This window comes from Monodon monoceros, unplaced genomic scaffold (assembly GCF_005190385.1).
Source record: "Monodon monoceros isolate NGI ecotype Baffin Bay Population unplaced genomic scaffold, NGI_Narwhal_1 Super_Scaffold_16, whole genome shotgun sequence".
Classification (NCBI taxonomy): Eukaryota; Metazoa; Chordata; class Mammalia; order Artiodactyla; family Monodontidae; genus Monodon; species Monodon monoceros.
Genome location: NW_021703772.1, coordinates 35,144,100 through 35,161,202, shown reverse-complemented (window position 1 = coordinate 35,161,202; position 17,103 = coordinate 35,144,100). Strand labels below are relative to the sequence as shown.

At 42.4% G+C, this 17,103-nt stretch overlaps 1 protein-coding gene across 3 annotated transcripts in view; it reads left to right on the top strand.

Moving 5' to 3' along the window:
* SPATS2L (spermatogenesis associated serine rich 2 like) overlaps nucleotides 1-17,103 on the top strand; it is a 165,623-nt gene that overhangs the window by 4,695 nt on the left and 143,825 nt on the right. The window lies entirely within an intron of this gene.

Genomic DNA, 17,103 nt, shown 5'->3' with positions numbered 1-17,103 from the left:
TGCTGCGCGTGGGCTTTCTCTAGTTGCAGTGAGCGGGGCCTACTCTTCACTGCGGCGTGCGGGCTTCTCATTGTCGTGGCTTCTCTTGTTGCAGAGCACGGGCTCTAGGCGCGCAGGCTTCAGTAGTTGTGGCACGTGAGCTCAGTAGTTGTGGCTCGCGGCCTCTAGAGCACAGGCTCAGTAGTTGTGCACGGGCTTAGTTGCTCTGCGGCATGTGGGATCTTCCTGGGCCAGGGCTCGAACCCGTGTCCCTGCATTGGCAGGCAGATTCTTAACCACTGCGCCACCGGGGAAGCCCCTCAACCTGGTTTGGATATACCTCACTCTTGCCCAAATTTTACTTACCAACCTTATTTTCTACTTTTCTAACATGGATCTTCTATTCCTACTAATTGGATCTCACTGTCCTTCTAAGATGACTTTGTACCCTTTTGTTCATGCTCTCCCTTTTAGAATGTCTTTTCCTGTTTCCTCTGACCTAAGCACAATCTCCAAGTTAAGTCTGCTTGCCCTAATCATGTTACTCTCATTGGATTCTTCCTCTTCTGCCCTTTTGTCTACATCATTCTTTAGACCAGTAGATACTCTCTTATACTATTGTGTTCACAATTCTTGCTTTCCCAATGAGATTGCAAGTCCCTGGAGGGCACTGATGTACCTTGTATGCTATCTTTGACCCATCTACAAGCTTTGGGCATAGCAAGCCCTTGATAAGTAGACCTATAGAATCAATAAACTAGAAAGGTGAATTTTTTTTTTTAAAGATGGGCTTTGATATTGCCTGTATACTGCTCATCGTCATGTCCTCAGAGCCTAGCTTGCAGCTTGACACCTAGTCATGACCTCAATAAATATTTGTTAACAGAGAAATTAATGTTGACATTGGATAAAAGGGACAAGCGTTTGAAGGAGGCGCCTGTCAAGGAGTTTTTTCCCCATTTTTCTTCAGTGGTTCTAGTCAGCCTCTCCATTCATCAGCTGTGAGGATTCTGAGGCCTTGGCATTTTCCAGAGTTGAGGTACTGATGGAGGCTGGCAATGTGAGTTAGAATTAAGGAGGCTGTCATTATTTTAAGGTGGAGTGATGAGTCCCATTAGTTAGCAAAAATGAAAGGATTGAGGCCTTATGCCAGTATTTTATACATAAAACAGTTAGAGTTTTCAGTTTTATAAATATTCAGCTAATTGGCTCCAAAATCCAAGACTGTATTGCAGAGCCACCCAACTTTTTCATTTAAAAGCTTGTTGTACATTAAAAAAATAAATCATCTGGGGATCCATCTAGGGATGAAAAGTGAGGTAGGGAAAAATTGCCACACCCATCATATAGTATTCAGGACAAAATGCAGTTCTTTCAACTTTTAATAAGACTCACTTTGTACAAGGCACTGTTTCTGCCAGGAAGGAGTTTATAGTCCAGCAGGAGAAATAACACGTGTATCTCAGAAACAAAGGTCTAAGAGAGCTCAGAAGGGAAAATTTCCTTCAGATTGGAGGGCGGTGGGGACCTTCCTAGAGTGACAGTTATTTGAGCTGATTGTTGAAAGGCTTTGGGTCAGATTTCAATAGCTATTATTGGGAATATAGAGATGAGGGAAGGGCAGCAGTGTTGGGAGGAACACAGGCCAGGCATTGCAGGGTGTTTTGACTCTAACATCAGTCCTCTAATATACTACCACTGCTTCAAAAGCTGAAATGCCACTAGGACTCTCCTGGGTACTGGTGGTCTGCAGTGTTCCGTAATGAAACTTAAAGGAGATACGGAGACCTGAAATAGGTACTTTGGTGCCAAGTGCTGAACTGACCATGACATAAAGCACAAAATAAGTCTTGTAAGCCGTATAACTGGTGCGTTTCTGGGTAGCACCCAACTGCCTTAGAATGCTTGAAGAGGTCTCCTGCGGTATGGAAACACCACTGAAGATGGAAACTTTCATAGTAATGTAAATAGGAAGAGGTCAGCACTGACTGTGGTCCCAAGTAGCCAGCCATCTGTGGGACCCTGCCCAGTGATCCTAGCAGAGCTCAGTAAATGAGTAAACATACTGTTATAGTTCCCAGATTCTGATTCTGTATAACTACTCCATGGACTGTAAAACTAGGACCGATGGGTGTGAGTTTCAGGGAGACAGATTTGGGGTCAGTATAAGGAAGGTGGTCCTGTTATGGACTGTGCTAGTTCATGAGGTGGTAAGACCCCACGATTAAATGTATTTAAGCATGAGCTATACCATATACCAGGCAATGTCTCAATACATGCATCATCTCTGTTCTTCCTCAAAGCAGTGCTACTGCCCCCCCACCCACCCATTTTACTGACAGGCAATACTGAAGCCTAGGAAGGTTGAGTAGTGAGTACATTGTAGAGCAGGTGTCAGCCCAGGCAGTTTGAGGGCAGCGACTGAATATGTACTGGATGAAGAAAGGATGCAAACGTCAGATGGCCATTAGGATTTTTAGGGGCCCTTCCTAACGCTAGGATTGAGTCTTTAATTCTCCTTGGGGGATCAAGATGCTAATTGTTGCCAAGCACTAATTCATTAACAGCAGCACGCAATTCCTAGAAATTCAGAGCAAAGTGAATACAATCATCGTCATCATCCTGATGGCCACCACTTAGTGATCATCTCATTTAAACCTAACAGCTGTCTTGCAAGGTAGGGATTATGTATCCTTTTAAGGAGGGGGCTCTAGGAAGTTACATAGCTTGATCAATCTGCAGAGTTCATCAGTGGCTTTCTTCTTACACCACCCTTTAAGGTAATTCGTGGTGATACGGGAAATATTTACCTATCAGTTCGGCACAGACACCGACCAATCAGAGAGGCCACCAGCTATATACCACGCTGTGGCCCTTCCCAGTGATGAACGTCCCCTGAGGTGATGTGGAGGCCAAGTCCAAAGGGATGTGAAAGATTTGGTAATACACCAAGACCACACGACTGGAGCTCCAGAAAACTAGTGACTTTTATCTGATTTTATACATGATGTGTAGTGCTATTAAAGAAAAAAAGCCTTCACCTGTAATTATATTTCACATATATTTCTAAATAAAGAAAAGTCATTTTGCAATGGTCACGTTGTATCTTCCTTATAAATGGCAGGCCCTTCTTCCTCATTCCTTTTCTACCTTTTACTTTCCTCCAGTCAGAGGCTCACTTGTCTGGACAGGGACCTTGCTCCATTATCTCGCTTTCCTTCAGGATCTCAACCAGCCTTCTCTCTCCTCGCATAAGCATTCATAAGCCTTTCCATTCTTTAATAACAAGAGAAGTCAAAACAAACAAAATCCCTGCGGCCCCTTCCCTGTTGGTCTGGTCACGTTGCATCTCCCTCCTGCGCTTAGAAGGCAGCTCCTTGAAGAACAGGTCCTCACACAACACCCACACCTCCCCAACCCTCTACAGCCCTGTCCTCTCATAATGGCCACCTCTGTCCTGCAGACCGCCAGCTTCATTGTGCAGGAGTTTCTGGTGTTACTGATCACTACTCCTTGAAACCTTGCCCACCTGTTTTCTGAGTCATTCCTTTCCTGATGTCTTTCCTGTTGCCCAACTGCTCTGTATTAGACTTCTCTGCTGGTTCCTCTCCTCCTCTCAGACCTCGGTACCCTCTAGGGTTCCCCCTTCAATCCTCTGCTCACCTACTCTTTCCTTCTGCTACCACCTATATGCCATCGATTCCTAAATCTGCAACTCCGAACTCTTCTGACATCTGCTCCAGGTGTCTTAAACTCAGGGAGTTCAGAACTCTTACTTCTGCAGCCAGCATATTCCTTCTGTGTTCTCTACCTCAATTAATGAAATCCACTTGACCAAGTTTAAAATCCGGGAGCTGTTCTAGGATCCTCACTCTTCCTCAACCCGTACTTTTCATTGATGACTAAGCTGTGTAAAAACTGTCTTCTCAAACCCTTGAATCTGCGTTCACCTCTCTAGGCCGTTACCACCACGACTGCCTAGGTTCGGGCCCTCATCACTCTCTTGAGGGTTACTGCAGTAGCCTTGTAACTGGTCTCCCTGCCTTCTGCCTGGCGTGCTTCCAATCCCTTCCCCACACTGCCGCCTTTCTAAAAGGCAAATTTGATCATGGACTCTCTGCTGCTTAAAATCCTTCAGCAGAGTCACTGTTTCTCCAGGATAAAATCTAAGATCCCTAGCCTGGCACAAAAGCTCCTTTGTGATCTGGGCTCTCCCTTCGGGTGTGTATCAAAGTCTTCTCTAATGATCCAGGTCCCCACTGACTACCCCTCCCCACAGCATCCCTATTAAAGGAAATGAGTTGTTACAGGAGAGAAACGAGAGGAGGGATGGGAACAGACAAGAGATTGAAGAACTATGCTGTCCAGTACCGTGGCCACTAGCTGCCTGTGGCTGCCGAGCACTTGAAATGCACCCAGTCCAAACTGAGATGTGCTATGAGTGTGAAATACACCACGGGTTCAGACTTGTTATGCAAAAAGGAATGTAAAATAGCTCATGAACAAATTTTATTGATTACATGTTAAAACAATAACGTTTTGGATATAATGGGTTAAATTAAATATATTATTGCAATTAACTTCATGTTTCTCTTTATATTATTTTTTTTTAACATGGCTGCTAGGAAATTTTAAACTACCTGTGTGTCTCGCATAATAGTCATATTGGACAGCATCGTTATAGAACATCTCCTTGTTCCCAGGAGATGCATCCTGTATGAGCCAAGCCCAGGAGCTTTTTTTTTTTTTTTTCCCGGTACGCGGGCCTCTCACTGTTGTGGCCTCCCGTTGCGGAGCAACAGGCTCCGGAGGCGCAGGCTCAGCGGCCGTGGCTCACGGGCCCAGCCGCTCCGCGGCATGTGGGATCTTCCCGGACCGGGGCACGAATCCGCGTCCCCTGCATCGGCAGGTGGACTCTCTACCACTGCGCCACCAGGGAAGCCCCCCAGGAGCTTTTTGAATGATTAAGTCAGCCCTACAGGTATAGAGAAGCAGCAGCTGCTCAGTTTCTTAAGTCCACAGATATTAAAGTGCTTTAGATAAAATTCAGAATCAGAGAGACAGTTTGTGAAAACTACAGCCAGGAGTCCTTCATACAGTGTGCACGGGGCTAAAATCACGAGTCTGGCACATCTGTCTCGCCAGGCCCACCCAGTCACCATCAGGAGAGGGAAACGGGGATACTGTGTGCTAGAGGGAGGATTTGAGGTAGACAGGAGGAGCTAGGGCAGGGCAAGTGGAGTCCCGGGAAGCCTCTTGCTTGTGAGGTACAGACAAAACACCAAGAGCCACACCTAGGTCTCTGAGATTCCCCCATCCTGCCATGGACCCTTTCCCAGTGGGAGAAGTCCCAGGTCCTCCACTGTCTTGAGCCTCAATAATATGTACATGATAAAGCCATTGCGCATCAAACAAAATGACGTGCCCAACAACTAGTACTCCTCAGTTATGCCTTAAGATACTGAGGGCAGCAGTCTGTGGATCATTTGGCCCAGACGGCTTGAGGAAGGTATACAGACCTTCCTCAGGGTCCCAAGGACCTTGTCACAAGGACCCAGAAGATAATATGTCCTTAGAGATATGCAGAGCTTTGTTTTCAAGTGGAAAAGCCAACCAGTGATGGGAAACCAGAGCTTACCAGGATGGAGCAGGAGGGAGAAACCTGGAGGTGAGGGGAGGAAACCATGAGTATCACGGGAAAAATTCAGGAATCAGGTGCGGGTGAGTCTGATAGGCTGTGGGAGTCAGCGCCTCTCTCCTGGTGGTTTGTGTGCTGTGTTCTGTTGAGCCCTTTGGTCCTGAGAAGAAGGCCCCTGGGCAGTTGCTTTGATTTGCTTTTACATATTAGGCATTAGTATAAGATTCTGGTAGGAGGAAAGGTTCTTAGGCTAAAAATAAGAGTTTGAAAGTCATACCTGTACAGAGACTGGCCTGAGAAAGTGGTGACCACCCTGGTGTGGTGATTGCTCCCCTAGTTGCAGGATCTGGGACCAGTCTGGGCGCTTGGCAGGAGCTACAACTCCTTTCCACCTGTACCCGAGTGACTCTCCATTGGGTTAACCATGCAGTCTGTCTGGCCTTACCTGGGAAGCCAGAACTGTCTCATTCTTGGGTACCACATTTTCACTTTGTGCCCCAGGTTCTCTCTCACATTTCCAAGTCCTGATTTGAGGTCTTGTGTAGGAAACTCAAATTGCCTTGGGTAAGGATCCCATCACATATCTCCAAGCCTTCTTAAGCCAGTAGTCTTCCCTCTGAGATACAAGCCCTAGAGTGAGTGCCTACTGCTCCCTTTCAAGCTTCTATAACACCGGCCAGCAATGGGCAGGAAACTCAGCTAGTTTAATAGGTATTTATGGAATTGAAGAGCTTGCCTGATACTGGCTCTTCCCTGATTCCAGACCCCTGACACCAAACACTGTTTGGCTGCCCCACTGGTCTCTGGGTCCCATTTGTACCACATGTGCAACTTGGGAGGGGAAGGGGAAGGCAAGTATAGGGCTGATTTTCCTAAATTATGGTACATCCACTTCTTTGTTCCCTGTGAGAAGGCTGGTCTTGACTGTGGGCAAGAAAAGTGGCTGCCTTTATGGTGTGATTTCAGAATTCATTCTGCTCAAAAGGGCTTTTCAAATATCAACACCTTCTCTTTCCTGCTCTCTAATATGCAAAAGCCTGCGTGATAAAAACTCTATTCTCTTTCCTAAGACCAGTATGGTTTAGAAGACAAGGAAAACAGATTTGATTTGATGGTTGAGAAGCCTGGTTTTGACGCATGTAATTGGCTGGCTGTAATGAACTTGAGCCAGTTATTTAATCTTCCTGAACCTCAGTTTTCTCATTTATGGAGTGAAATTAATAATACCTACTTGCTTTGTTATGATTTTTTACGACTAAATAAAACAAGGTATAAAGTGCCCAGCACCAGGGCCTAAAATGCAACGCTATGAAAGTGGTAACTTAAACTGGTCAGACATGTGCTCCTTAGACTGAATGATTTTATAGACCCTTCCCTGAGACTGATAAGAAGGAGGTAAGAAACCTGGGCCAGGAGGGTCAGAATTCAGCCATCCCTGGTGAAAAAGGACCAGAAGGAGGTTGCCTTCACATTCTGCTTAAGGCCTGTCCTGCCTAATGGTTTGCATTTGTGAAAATATTCATCTGGGATTATGAATACAACATGAAGCCATGGAAGAAAAAAGGCATGTTTACATCCTCTGCCAGGGTAATATAAGAATAAACAAAGCAAGTTTTCGAGTCTCTGAATAGTCAGGTGCACTGCCATCAAAATAAATTTTTATTTCTATTCTTTGCTGATAAATTATAGATAAAGGAAGCCACTAAAATACCCTGAAAAGGAAGATTCATATACAAATTAGATACCAGGGACAGATTTCACACTTACTTTGTAGGAGCCGTTCTTTCCTTAACTGTGGGTGTTTGGGAAGTTCTTTTATTGTAGCCTTTGTTACTTACAAGAAGGGGGAAAAGCTTTATATACTCAGGAGAGAATGGTTTTGATTGGAGGCAGTGTTGTTCTCAGTGAGGGCTCACTTTCCTGTATTGTAGTGTTTGCTAATATATAACCGAGGAAACCCATAAGCGGCAGTAAGATAGTCTGATCTGACATACTGCCGCTTATGATCGACCTGTGTTTATTACAGGAACCTGGGCAGCCCTATAATTTTTAAAGGGGAAAGTGGAAGATGTTATGCTGGTTACTGTGACTGCTAATGTCCTGATCTAGAAGGTCTTTGTCCTTTCTCATTCATTTCTCCTGTGAAGCCTGAATGGTGGACTGGATTCAGTACATGCAGGGGGCTGCCAGTGACTTCCTGGGCTCTTGATGTAATCTCGATCGCCCCACTGCAATACCACAGCCTCAGTATAGTGTCATATTCAACCTGAGAATACTCAAGGAGAGAGTATAAACCTACTACTTCTAAAATTAAAAATAAAAGCATTAAAAATAGTATTTAGTGCTGGTTTGTGGCACTGAATATATAAACTCATTTATTGTTCTGGTAGCCCCAGAGCAAGAACTGTTGCAGTTGCAATGGGTGATATCATCTAAGGTTGTCATGACAACATTAATGTATCATTTCCAAACTTTGGTAGGATTTCACCTTCTGAATCTCCTGAATTGTCTTTAAGTTTATAGTTATTTCTCATTTATTAAGGCGAGGCATATTTAGCTATTGCTTACATAAATGCACTGAGTATCTTCGTGAATTTTACTGATGTGAAATTAGAAGCATAGAAGGTGGGCACTGGAAAGAGATAGTGGATGCTGTGGCCTAATGGTCCCCCCAGAAGAAGGAATCCCTTCCACAGTATCCCAGTCAGCCAGCTGCCGTTCGAACCCTGCCAAGAATGAGGTGGTCACAGTTTTGTGACACTGAGGACTGCTGCCCACGGTAGCCTGCAGTGCTCCTAGATCTTGAACCCCTTTAGATTTGGACCTTGTCTCATTTGTGGTTGGACCAATACTCATTATCACGCACATCAGTAACTGAAATCTGCCTCCCTGTAGCTTCCCTGTTCATCTCCTATCGCCCTTTGGAGTGCCACAGAATAGTCATGCACCTGAGTGTGGTCAAATATTTGACCATCGCTATTGTATCTCCTGTTCGAAGTCTTCTCTTTTCAGGCTTACGTGGTTCCAGTTTTTTGGCTGAGATTCTCCATCCTGTTAACACTCTGGTCGCCCACCACTCTGCCTGTGCCACTTTAAAAGCGAGGCATCTTGAACTCAACACCCTGCTCCTGAGTTCTCTGAGTGGCGGAGGACACACAGCTGCAGCTAACTCCCCGTCCAGGGCACCTTCTTTTGCTGATCTGGTCAGATCCTGTGTTGGCCTCCATTTGAAATGAGGGGCAGCACGTTGTTAGTTTATATTCAAAGTCAAGTAAAACTTCCCAGTCTCTTTCTAGATAGCCCCTACAAAGCCAGCTCTCCCGTATTCTGTATCTGTGCAGTTAACCTTGGGAACACACGTAGAGGACTTTACCTTTATTCTTGTTACATTTTGTCCCATTTCGGCAGATCATTTTTCCTCTCCATCAAGACATTTTTGAATACTAATTTCTAAAAGTTCAATCTCTCAGTGGTACATTTTTCACTTATTTGTCAATTACACTTTTTGAGAAAGGTACTTCCTCTGTCATTGATAAAATGTGGACCAAGACAGAGAGAGCCCTGTATCTTTCTGCAAGAAACTTCTTGACATCCATACATGAATTGTGTTAGCTGTTTTTTGTTTCTTTGTTTGAACTAGTTTGATCATCTCGCACTCGTGTTTACTTTCTTGCCCCCAAGCTCTCTAAGAGGATACAGTTAGGAAAGACTTAGTCCGATGCCTTAGTGGCATTATCGTTATTGATCCACTTATTGCCAATCATAGAACTATATTACAAAATGAAACGAGATGAATTGGAGTAACTTTTAGATTGCATTCATTTTTCCTTAGAAAAGTTTACTAAAAAACATATGTAAATATTTTTAATTTATTAAAAAGTAATTTTGTAAAGTAAATTCATACTTCACCTATAATTTCAATTCACGTGAACTTGTTTGGTTCAAAGGAATTGCTTTTTTGTATATCATTCAGTTCTCTTTATGGAATCATTGCTTTGGAAACTAATTGGTGGTGGGACAGGAAATCACTCCTTAGGTGTCACTCCAGCACATCATTATACTCACATCTCCTGGGACAGACAGTAATCAGGCTGAATGATGTCCAAATAGCATGCTGGAGTCTATGTAAATGGCTCCATGACAGTTTCACTAACTGTGACCATGACAGAGGATGCACTGATGGCATCATGTCACTAATGGATGTGTTTTCTCTAAATGGAAAATCCTGTATTATTCAAAGAGGGTTTTTTTTCCTTCTCACACAAACTCTTTGACTTTTATATTAATATCAAATGTCTGTCACTTATACATATGGTGTTTGTGTCCTATGTTTTGTTTTACTTGTGTACAAAATAGTCTTTTACACACTTTTTACCTTGGACTGGATGGAAAGAAAAAATAATTTAAAAGAATAGTAGCACGAGGAACTTAAATCTGTAATAAGTCAAGGAATAAACTCTTGCTTCTTAAAAATACTACTCTTTGGTAGTGCTTCAGATTTTCCAAAATACTCTCACAAGTTTTTTTTTGAAAAACGTTTTTGCTGACTGTAAAAATAATTGCATACTCGTTGAATTTGGAAAAAATACTGAAATGGATAAAAGAGAATTAAAAGTCAGCTAAAATTTCACCACCCAGAGATTGTCATTGTTAGTATCTGGTGTGTTTTCCTTCCAGACATGGATGTATGTGTAGTTGTGAGTATGTGCATACATGTGTGTGTGTGTGTGTGTTTAAACTAGCTTCATGGTGTACCTAGGCAGTTTGTACAGAGCAATCAGTGTGACATAGTAGTCAAAAGTGCTTTGGAATCAGACACTTGGAGATTTCAGTCCTGGCTATGCTACTCATGTAGTGACTGTAAATTGCTTAAACTATCAAAACTTCAATTTCTACTTCTATAAAATAGGGATAATAATAGCATTTATCTAGTAGGTTTATTGAAAGAATTAATAAAATAATGAATGTAAAGTACATAGCATGGTGCATGCCTCATAGTAAATGCTCAGTAAATGTGAGCTATTATTGTTATTATACAGGTTTTCTTGTCTGTTTTCCTCACTTAAATTCTAGGGTAGCAATTTCTCTTGTCAAAAAACATTATTTGAGAAATATTTGGAATGACTGCATACATTTCAATATGTGAATGTACCTTAATGTAATCATTTCCCTATGCTTAGACCATTTCCAGTTCTTTGCTGTCATAAAGAGCACCACAGTTATTACATTTTTTGTGTGCATAGACAACAAAATGAATTACTAATGGCATTTTACAGAGAGGCAGAAAAAAATGATCAATTCTTTAGTATCTCCTTAATATGCCAGGTTATATGCTTGTTTTTTTAATCTCAAAATTCTCATTTAACTCTTCCACAACCCCGTTGAGGTACATCTGTTACCCCTATTTTTGGATGAAAAAGCTCTGAGGGGAGACAAGTAGTTTGCCCAAGGTCACAGAGATAGTGGTGGTAGAGATGGTATTTGAAGCCAGCTGTCTGATTTCAAAGCTTAAGCTTTTCCATTCTGGCAGGCAGTTCATGCCTATCTTTTTAAGGCTGGCGGCATGAATAGTTACCATTGTGCTTTTCACAAAATGTCACTTGGTGCCACATAAAAGATAGGACACTTGGCTGGAACTCTTGGCTTACTCAATATAGTACCTCTTGTGTGCATATGTTCTTATATGTTTTGGAATCAAGCCTCATTAAAATAAGGTGCTAACTAAAGGAAATCAAACATTGGTATGATGATTTGATGAAAGCAAACCTCAGGGAAGAAAACATTCATTTAGTCAAAAGCACAAAAGTCATCTTTGTTTTAGTTGGATGGACTAGGCCAGAATTACTTATCTCACTAGGAATCAGAGTATTTCACACAAATCAGTATAGGAATTAAACAGTAACAGCCAAAGTAAATTGATGCTGTCAAAAGGGGTTATAAGTTTCATTACTTGTATATTAGGGGTTGAAAGGAAAAATCTTTAGCCTTAGTTGTAAGATGCTACATCAGGAAAGAGCTGTAACAATTGCTATAGGTATAAGTATAGGTATAGGGGAGACATAACATTTACTGGGACAAACCTCCAAAGAATTATTTGGTGAACTGACAGGTTGTCTTTAAAAAGTCAGCCATTCGGAACATTTATCTTGGCAGCTCTCAAATCTGACTCACAGCGTGTAGTGTGGCAGTCAATTTTTGAAGGAAAAACGCATAATTAATATGAAAATCAAGGTATAAGGTATTGCCAGTCAGTACCCAACACACAGTTTCTTAGAACAAAGGAGCAATTGAAGTTGTCTTTTAATAGGGTAATCCTGGTTTGTCATTTTGTAGGTTTCAGTTCTTAGGAAAAATGAAAGAAAAAAAACCCCTAGTAGTAATATTTCATATCCAAGAGCTACTTTGTTGCAGAGCTCATACCCAACTCTTGTCTAGTCAAGAAAGTTATCTTTGGTTTTTGAGTTCTTGAATTTTCATAGCCCTTGAGCTTACACATTTGCCTTAGAAGTGTCCCAGCGTTCCTTCGGTCATTTTAGTTCTTACAAGGGAGAAACAGTGTCCGTCGTAGCCTAAAGACTAAGAAGGTTTGTATCGACACAGCACGCCCACCAGCTTGGCCGGTGGAGAGTCTGTGCCCCATCGTGGTTTGCAGGTGGGAAGGGCCCAGCGAGTTCAGTTTGGGCTTGCTGCACAGCTAGTGAGTAGGTAGAACTGTGCACAAGACGATGGGTGTGAATCTGTGGATGGGATCCGAGATGTGGCTCCATCCAGCGCGCACTCCGTAGCTGTCTAACACTAGGCAAAGTGCTTTACTGTCTCTGAGCCTCAGCTCCCTCTGCTCTCACACAGAGATAATGACTCCTGCACAAAGGTCATAGGGAGGATTAAATGCATTGAGCAAACCAGTGGGTGAACTCAAAAGTGCTTTCATGGTTAGCTCCCAAGTTATTAATTAATGGCCACAGGTCATGCTGCCCAAGGAGAAGCCGATTTACCATTTAAAATATTTTCAAATGAATAATGGGAATATTTGTAAAATATATGTAAAAATACACCACTCCTGGGGCTAACCTCTCCAGACCCTCCTAACTCTTTGCTTATACTCTATCCAATAATAAAGGGACAGGCCCTTTCTCTGCCCAGGAAGCCCCCAGTGCCCAGCGAGCTTGGCATCTCTCAGAGCTTAACTACTCACTCCCGTGGCACATCCCTCGATGAGGGAAGGAAGCCCTTGGCATCAGTAGGTGGTTCCTTTGAACACAGTACAGACCTTTATAAAAATAGCCATTTAGGTCTATTATGTTGTTCCAAGATAGAAGCAAAACTTGTATATTTGATGCACATTATTTTAGCTTTCAACTAAAAAAAAGGCTCACAATAAAAGACTATCAGATAGAAAAGCATATTCCAACAGGGTTGCATTATAAACAATGATAGGAAACTCTTTGATTATTAAAGCAATCATTTTGCCAAAGGGGAGAATGAAAGAGAAGAAGTTAGGAATTTTGACACTGGACATCACGCATACTTTCCTGAAGTCTCCTGTGGTTTCCCCCCAGCCCCTGGTAACGTAGGCAAGGGCTCAGAAACTGCCTTTGAGTCAGGCTGCCAGAGAGTCAATCCCACCCCAGGGGCTGCGCTCATTCCCTTTCACCTGGGGCTGCTGCCGGCTAACCTGCCTTCCCTTCCTTGCCTCCCAGGTGGTCGTGGTGGCCCTCTCTCCCTGTCCTTTAAAAGGACAGAATTTGTTCATTGGCCACCCCAGCCTGGGCTCACTGTAGGACCCTTATGAAGGTGCTTCAGGTACTTAATGACTGAAATGTCTCCGTGGCATTCCTCGGAGATCGGCGGGGTGTGGGTCAACCAAGTGCTGGATGTTTTATACAGACCCCCATGAACACTTAGCAGTAGGGAGCCAACAGAGGGCCCACGGAGCCCCGGACTCCTTGAGCCCGCTAGCTGGGAATGCTAACCCTGCTTGCTATACTCATCTTGAATCAATTTCTAAATTTTGTTTCTCCTTCTATGCAGGAAACTATTCTGAATTTCCCTTATTTGCTTTGGTACCGCATTTCATTCAGCTCATTTCTTCATCAGCTATGTTTTGAGCGTCTGCTCTGTACTAGGCAAAGTGAGAGGAACAAGAAGCAATCAAACATTGAAAAGGAGAGAACAGTTCACACCTCAGGTAGAAAGCAAAATATGCCTCCAGGGTTGAGAGAGAGGGAGAGGTTAAGTATGTCATGATTTTTTTTTTTTTTTGAGCTGTACTTTCTACAGTAAATTGTACTGCCTAAAAATCTATACCAGTATTCATTTATGTAGCAAATCCCATTGTAGTGAGAAGAATCTATGATTGGGACAAGCATCATTCAGAACACAATTTTAGGGAAGCAGAAGACTTTGGACCGTCCCTTGGAGTGAGTTGAAATGGGATTTGACCTATATATCAAGCTTTTCCTTGATATTTTTCGTTTCCATGTGTCAACAAATACTTGACTTGATACTAAAGCCAGTTAAATCAATATTTCTTGCTGTAGTCAGGTACAGCAACATATAACCAAGGGCAACATACCCCCACCAGCCATATTCTGTTAGGTACATGTATTTTATCATAAACCTACTTGACTGAACTACTTTCACACGAATAGGATGAAAATATCAACATAACTACCATTAAAAAAAAAGAAAAGCCAGAGAATCTCTGATCTAGTCCCTCGCCCTTCATTTAAGCAATCCCATAGTTTATTTTACTCACTTTCATCATAAGGAATGACAATATGGAAAAGATCTTGATTGTGGTAGCTGTGGTTTCTTTCTCTTTTCTCTAAAGGGTTCACTGTAACCCATTCTCCCAACTCCCATCCCAACCAGAGGATTTCTGAACACAGCCGCAAAGTGGCAAATACCAGTAAACCCAAGAGTCTCAGACTGTAGGAATCTAATCAATGTGATGAAAGGGAGAGTGAGGTGGAAGCCTCTTACTTACTCTTTTTCTGAACTTTTAATTGTTAGAAATTTTCTGAAAATTATGTAGTAAACACTCAGTGTTTCCATAAACAAACGGCCTGAAGCATCAGTTTATAAACACCAACAAATTTATTTACTGTTATTAGAAGAGCCTAACTTCTCTTGCCTGTGTACTATAAATGGAAGAGTGACTGTCATTTATTGGGCTCCTACTCTGTGCTAAGCATGTACAATATCTCACCTCTAACAGTCAAAATGATGCTTTAAGCATGTATTATTATTTCCGTTTCATGTTCAACTTTGGCTGCTGAGTAACTTATCTGAGGGCACCAAGCTAGAAAGGGTATAAGCAGGGATTTGAATCCAAGTTTGTCTGGTTCCAAAGCCTTTTCACTTTTTACATCAGGAATCTTGAGAGTGTAAAAAGATTTTTTTTTCAAATTGTTAAAGTTACACGTGCTCATTATAGGAAGTTTGGAAAGCAGACAAAATTATAAAGAAGAAAAAAATCACTCATAATTCTTCACCCCGGGGATGATCACTAATAAAATTTTATTTTATTTTTCTTTCTAGGCTTAAGAAAGCTATAATTTATATATCCAAGAGGGTATTGTTCCTCAGAGCTGTCATCCTTGAAGTTTATTCATGTTCTCTAACAATGTTGCCATTGCTTAAAACATTTTTGGAGCCAATTTAGGAACTAAATTCTCTGTAGACTCCCATGCACTGGGTACTTTGGTAGAGACATAGCAAAGAGGGTGTATCCATTACCTAAATACCTGTCAAAATAATACATTTTTATGTTATACCTTTTTGTGCCTTCTAATGTTATATTCTGCAAATATTTGACCATCCTGTAAAGAATACCGTCATTGCCCTCTCTAAAAACCATAAACATCTTCTGCGACTTCAGTTGTGGTAGGAGATGGAATTTACCAAAGTGCTACTTCCTCCCATGTCAAAGATTGATGGACATTTTGGGTTATGTTTAAAAGTCTTTATTAAAAATTAAATCAATAAATGTTTAATGTCTCACTTGACAACTCATGTTATTTGTTACATTGTCCACACAACAATGTTTGCCTTTTGTGGTACGTAAAGAAAATCAAAGAATTGTTTTTGTCAGAGTTTGAAAAGCACATTTTAAAATCAGTTTCTTTTTAATGGAAGTGTTATACTCACTGAATTATTTCCCTCCAAGGAGTTTCTGTAAAAGCAAATATATCTTAAGTGTGATGAACTGATCTTTAAATAAAGTCGGTAGCATCTTTTGTCGAAGTGTTTCGCAAAGAAGCAGGCACGCGTGCGCACTCACATACACATACATAAAAGATCGCTATCAAAATGGCCATTGGTATACTTTATCAAAGTGAAGAAAGTCAAGTAATTAAGTGCCGGCTGAGTTCTCATCTCTTTGGCTTATTGCACACAACACTATTACTTTCAGAAAACAAACCTAACCCTCAGCTCAAGCATCTCCCTGGTTGTCTGGCTTGTGCCTTATTTTTCACAGACATTCTTATCTGCCCCATAAGGTTAGCATGGCACCCCCTTCCCAGATTGCTGGGCACCTGGGACACCGGGACCCTGGGTCCTAAGATTGGTGCAGAGTCCTTCGGGGCCACACCCAGAGCCCCGATGGGGGCCCACCGGGCACGCGCAGGTGTCCTAAGGGCTGCCCTCTTCCCGAGATTTCCCATGGTGAGACTTCATCGTGCTCTCAGAGCTCATTACAAAGTGTAGGCTTTGTCTTGTGTTTTAATCCTGGGCGCTATTCACAGTGCCTGGCATTGTGTCCAGTCAGTGTGTTAGAGAAATGAAGGGTTACCATATATTCTCGCAGAAATGGACTGTTCGGAGGCAAGGGAGTCTGATTACAAGAGAGTCAGAATAGAATGGTGGATTCGAATCTCAGGGCTTAAGGGCCTCTAGGTCAGTCCTCTCACTTAAAGATGAAAACCGGAGAGGTCAGCTGACTTGGAAAAGGTCACCTAGAGAGATGGCGCCAAGCCAGGCACAGCATCCAGCGTCCTGAGGTCCTGTCCCGTCCTTCCCAGTGCTCCCTCCTGTCCTCGTTCCCCGGTTGTTTCATGGAGGCTGAGCTGACTTTGCAGGATCAGTGACCAGAGCGTTTGAAGCCCCACGCGGTGCTTAACAGAGCAACGGATGCAGAGGGGTTCTCAGGGAACGCTTAAGAGATTGTTGACTTAGTGAGTGATTGCCTGGTTGACTTAGGAGCCCGGTCTCTGTGCCTAAGTGGTTACTAGCTGAATGGTGAGTTCCCTGGGCTTGTGTGGATATTACAGGCTATGTTTTGGAAAGGAGATCATTACAGAAACAATAATGATAATAACAGTAACTAACATTTATTTGTGATAAATTAGGCAGGATATCCCTGTGGTTTAAAATCTAGGCCCTGTGGTCAGATGGTCACAGAATCCCAGCTCCATCACTTGCCTTGTATATATATATATATATATATATATATATATATATATAAATTTTTTTTTTTTTTT